This window comes from Squalius cephalus, assembly GCF_949319135.1.
Source record: "Squalius cephalus genome assembly, chromosome: 2".
Lineage (NCBI taxonomy): Eukaryota > Metazoa > Chordata > Actinopteri > Cypriniformes > Leuciscidae > Squalius > Squalius cephalus.
This window is the reverse complement of record NC_137123.1, coordinates 29,298,650-29,304,600: the sequence shown is the minus strand read 5'-3', so window position 1 is coordinate 29,304,600 and position 5,951 is coordinate 29,298,650. Positions and strand designations below refer to the sequence as shown.

At 35.6% G+C, this 5,951-nt stretch overlaps 1 long non-coding RNA gene across 1 annotated transcript; it reads right to left on the bottom strand.

Moving 5' to 3' along the window:
• Positions 1–914: 914 nt before the first annotated feature.
• LOC307153389 lies at positions 915–4,295 on the bottom strand. The gene is made up of 3 exons (XR_013820140.1): positions 4,270–4,295; positions 1,265–1,313; positions 915–1,006 (listed from the first exon to the last, which is right to left on the bottom strand). It is a non-coding gene; the product is annotated as an uncharacterized lncRNA (long non-coding RNA).
• Positions 4,296–5,951: the final 1,656 nt, after the last annotated feature.

The following is a 5,951-nucleotide window of genomic DNA, read 5'->3' as shown; positions in this document are numbered from 1 at the left end:
GGGCACATTTGATATTTGCTGAGTTTCTAATTGTTCCGATGCTGAGAGAAAAAAGAATACCTTTCAAGAAGCTTCTGTTTCATGCACACTGATTAAAGAATGTGTGAGACTTCAGTGACATGGCGGCTATTATTAATTCATAGCAAACAGTGGAATTTGGGTGTGTTACTTTGAAAAATGTTCAAAACTGCTGGCCTGTAATAAAAAAGCAGCTCATAAAAAAAAAAAAAAAAAAAAAAAAAAAAAAAATCGAACTCATTAACATTTCATTGGTGAATTCTCTTTCATATGAAATATCCCCAATATACGGCTGTCACAATCAATCAGGTGTCCAGAAAAGAGAGTCTGACAAGCGAAAAAAGGGATGGGGAATATGTCAGCGGTGGCACTCGCTGTTTCTTCTCTCTGTCATGTTGCCAAAGCCTAATGTTAAGCAGACACCACAGCCAAAAAGAAAAGTGAAGCTTGAGATTCTGACAAAAAGAAAGAAAAGAAAAAAGTTCATGCCATCCTTCCCATGACAGAAGTCTCCAGCTAAGGTTATGTTATCTTTAGAGGCAAGAGAATAGTTCAAAAGCAAGGATTTCTCTCGCATTGAGATCTTTTGGGATGTGTTTGGCAAGAAAACCACTTGGCTCATAATTGTGTAATCGTATGCTTAGTCCCCAGCTCCCGCCTGAATTCTCTTAGTTTCACCTTGAACTCAACTCTTGAAAGCACAAGTACAGAAGTAAAGGAGAGATATGGTGGAATTTAGGGGGAAATGTGCATGTGATGCTGCCCCTGAGTGGAATTCGGTACTTACAAAAAATGTGACAGAATTTCAGGACTTCAAATGAGAGAGTTTATTTAATTACCCTGATGATGAAAAGTTAATTAGATTGAAGATCAATCGTATCCATCCTTACCAGAATGATTAGGAAATGGCAGCAGGTAGGTTTGATCAGCCGTTTCTTCTTGAACATAATGAACTCCACCTTGGCCCTTTGTGGGTAATTTCTGGTTTCTGTGTAAAAATATGAATCTACATATATTAGGTTTGAAAAAATACAACTAGTCCAAATGGTCACGTACATGCTTTCCTTTACCCTCAGCACTATTTTTCCATCTCATTCTCTTCTGAATTTCTTTTTAACATCCTGGGGCCACTATAAGGCCATAAAGTAAGAGTGACCTAAAGTTTTCATGGTCAGATGCTGAACTTCAAATTAGAATATTAAAGGGATATTTAAAGCAAAAATAAAAATTGTTATCATTTACTCACCCTTATGTCATTAAGGGTGAGACATTTTCCCCAAATCTTCTTTTATGTTCTACAAAAGAAGGAAAGTCAAACAGGTTTGGAAACAAATTAGTGATGATGACCCTGAAAAATTAGAAGCAACATAAATGTGTAAACCCCAAACTTTTAAAATATCAGAAATTGACACTTTTGATATTAAGTTTTTGTCTTTGGTATGACCCTATGTCTATCTAATTCTCCATCCTCTGACCTTAACTGAAGAATAGGTGTATAGAAGCAGGTATCAAGCGTGCACCAGGAAGTTGATACACTCTCATACCCAGTGGGCAAGTATTATTCCTACTGTATATCATTATGGGTGAGTTGTCCTAATTAGCGCAAGGGCAGAATAATGAATACAGCTCCATTAATCAAAAGGTAATATATGTAAAAGCAGTACTTTTGGCCTTGGGAGAAGCAGCTAAAGGTAGACAAGGATAATAAAATCAAAGGAGGAAAAAATGTTCCTCCAGCGGTGAATATTGCTTTAATATTCATTTATACACCATTTCTTGTATTGAATATACACAGCTTACTCTGTGCTGCTTCATTAGGTCGTGGGCAAAATAGAAAAAGTAAACGGAGTATAAAACAAGAGCTCTTTGCTCACCACTCTAATGAATAACTCAGTTGTTGATGAAGATTTAAAAGTAGGATTGTTTTATATGTCTCAAAACAGTTTTCGAAAGAAGTCTCTTATGCTTACCGAGGCTGCATTTATTTGATCAGTAATATTGTGACATATGATTACAATTTGAAAAAACTGTTTTCTATTTTAATTTATTTTAAAATGTAATTTATTCCTGTTGCGGCGAAGCTGAATTTTCAGCATCATTACTCCAGTCTTCAGTGTAACATGATCCTTCAGAAATCATTTTAATATGCTGACTTGGTGTTCAAGGAACATGTATTATTATTACTAATGTTAAAAACAGTTTAGGATGCTAGAATAAAATGATAAAACTTTTGAATGTAGCTTGTTCGTTTTTTAAAAAAAGGCTTAATTTTATTCAAATCCTTTGTGTTGCAAAATGTGTTTCTCTCTTTTTATTTCGCCATGCATTATCAAGATGAAAATGATTACGGTGTATGAAAATGGATGTTCAAGTACAATACACAGTTTTTTTTTTTTTTTTTTTTTTTTGCATAGCTCAAGGCATCAGACTTAAAAATATGATGTGTTAATCAAATCATATGCATTTAATTTTCCTGATTAGCTTGCATCAAAGTGTTAACACAATCTTGTTGAAGTTTTATTTTACCTTTAGTCTTAATTGGTTTGTTACCTGTATGCTTTGCGTGAGTGTTGTAGTTATAGATGAATAAGGTCATGAAAGATTGTTGTTGTCAGAATGTTTATTAACTATATTATATGATATGATATGATATTATATTATGCAGATTTGAGTGTGCTTAAGATGCAACTCAACATTGTCTGATGTTTCCTCCTCTGTAAAAGCTTAATTCAGTTAGCAGAATCCTTATCTCAGTCCATAACTCTCTTAGACTCATGTGCTGTCACTTAGCTCATGATTACAGTAGGTGTAGCGCACAGGACAGTGCCTCAAATGTAAGCATCAACCAGAAGTGTCTCTATGTAGGTCATGAGGCGCAGATGGAGGCAGATGACACAGTGATGGTGGCGGGTAGAAATGTTTGAGAAAGCACTCAAGTGATCTCATTTTCTGAGGCTGCCACAACAATCTTTGCTACAGACTGCTGATTCCTCTAGTCTCCCTTTTTTGATACATTTGCACCTCAGAATCCAAAGTGAACATACTCGCACCCTCTCAGTGTCTTTCCGTCTCTCTCTCCTTCACTCAATAGTACACATATACATTATGCTGCTCTGACATGGATGGATGGTTTTAAAATGCTTCTATGGATATAAAAATAAACTTGCGCTGAGTGAAAGCTGCAACTGGTTTTATTTTAAAATGAAGACAGCGAGACGTGAGAGCTGAAGAACATAGCCACTGTTGGAAAAAGTGGCATGAGGTTTTATCGTGAAGTTCAGAGCACTTTTTTAAGTTCATTAAAACGATAGGAATTATGTGTGTCTATATGTATATTGTATATATTGGATGTACATTTATATACTGTAGTATATAGTGCATAAAATATTTATTTTAACATTTTTTATTCCTAATGATTCAATTCATATTCTAAAGAACGATTTCAGTTCAATTCAATTTAGACAAGAATTCTCAGCTTTTCAAACCGGCAATGTCTTATCTCCATCATAATAAAACATCATGCCATTTACCATTAGCAATTCAAAAATAGTCAAAATAGTTTTTTGGCCACTTTTGATGATCCCAAATGTATAACACTTTTTAAAAGAAAAAGAGATAATGATTTTGTTATGTGTGCGTGAACTGTAATACACTGAGACTATCACCACATATGATTTTCAATATATATATTATGGAAAAGGAAATAATGGAAAAGACAGAATAAGGCAAGTGGCTTGTGTTTCAACCTGACACCTCTCTCAGCACTTAAAAGACGACAGCCCTCTCCGCATCTATTTTCTTATTCTATCTTATCAGTTACATTTAACGCCTTAACGAGAGGAGAAGCCGCACGTATCAAAGTAGCACTTTTGTCATATAGCATTAGAGTCCCTCTTTTCTCTTTTGGTTACTTTCCCCCGGATCACAGATTGTTTTCAGCAGGTAGAATGAAAGACACTGATTAAAATATGAAAGGTGCATGCTTTGTGCCTGCTGACGGCTAATTTCTAAAAAGTGCACCACCTTTTCTCTCATTTATACATGGTTGCCATTTTCCCTTCTTTCACTGCTTTTCTCCCTACAAGCTGGCATTCCCCCTAATTTAACCTCACTGAATCTATCTATCTATCTATCTATCTATCTATCTATCTATCTATCTATCTATCTATCTATCTATCTATCTATCTATCTATCTATAGAAAAATCTATCAGGTCAGTAGCCTACTTTATGTTGTTCTTTGTTTTTCTTACCTTTTCCCAGTAAGCATATAGCCTGCGTTCTTCTTTTCTTTTCTTTTTTTTTTTTGCCACTCAACAGTACTGTAAAACAAAGGTCAGAAGGGCATGATGAGGTGACTCGCGCGAAAGGTTGCCGCACATGGGACCGTGACGTCAGTGCACTTTTTTTTTATTCCCTCGTAATCAAGTTATGACCATATTTACAAGTTTATACTGTAAATGAAAACTAACAATCTCTGTCTGTGCGAGAGCATTTTTATAGGCCTACCTAAATGGTTACTGAGTTAGAGTCAGTTTATTTAGGCCTATTTATTTTAAGTTAAACGTTAATAAATAAATCTATATTGGTCACATGTGGCGCTTTCTACAACTTACTGTACCGTTGTTCCGCTCTCAGACATTCTGTCCCAGAGTCAATGCCTGTGCTGTTCCGTAACAGTTCGCTAGATGGGGCTATAAGTCTTTAATTGTTGCTGAATGAAATCATCAAATGAAGTATAAACGTCACAATACCTCAAGACTTGGTCATATACATTCTCCAGTTTTTTCCCCTAGTACGATATTTGCTTATTATGGTTGTAAACTACAACTTTTTAAGCAACTATAAAGGTTTTTACTCTTAAGTGGTTTCTGAATACGGAGGGACAGGATGGCTGCAGGGACAATAAGTGACTGGGGAAAAAATAATAATAGGCTAATAAAAAATACAATAAAAGTCATTGCAAATTGGTCGATGGGTCAGATCACAATCTTTATCTAAAAGTAAAGCAGCAGTATGCCATCAAAACATCTTGAGGTAAAGCTACTATCTTTCTTTTCTTTTCTTTGGCAATACATACATATATATATATATATATATATATATATATATATATATATATATATATATATATATATATATATATATATATATATATATATGAAGAGTTCAGATGCAAAAGCGCCATCTGAAATTTCCTAATGTGTGGGGGGAAAAGCAATACATAATTAACCCATTTAAGGGTTGATACAGCCCCATTGACACAAGTTCAGTTGTTTTTTTTTTTTTTTTTCTGTGCACATAAAGAGAACAAACACTCTGAAATTCTGATCTAGCAGCATACAGTATATGGGTTGCTTTGCTTTTTTGCTCTCTTTCTTTCTTACACATATCATACAAACATAAAATCACTCCACAGATCACTTGGGGATGTTTTCAGAGAGCACTTCTCAGTAAGAAGAAGCTGTTGGGTTGAAGGAAACGATAAGAGATCGATATGCACGCACAGTTCTATGCCTCAAAGGTGAAATCCTAATGTCTGGGTGAGACTCACACACATTCATTATACTGAGCATCAGAGAGGCTTATATCAAATACAATAAGAGAGGCAGAGACTAACAGATGTGAGAGGCTGTCCGCTGCAACTGAGGCCATCCTTCTCAATATATACAAAGGGGGACACGCTTTATCTTCATCAATAGCCTATGCAAGCACTCATATAGCACACATACTGACTCCTCATTCTTCACCATCACAAATGCACTGGATGGATGGATGGATGGATGGATGGATGGATGGATGGATGGATGGATGGATGGATGGATGGATGGACGGACGGACGGACAGACCTCAATCAAAGGACAGCTGATTTTGAAAGACAACAACAAGCAGAGTTAAACTGCCCACCTGAGGAGGCATGAGCATATCCAAAGCT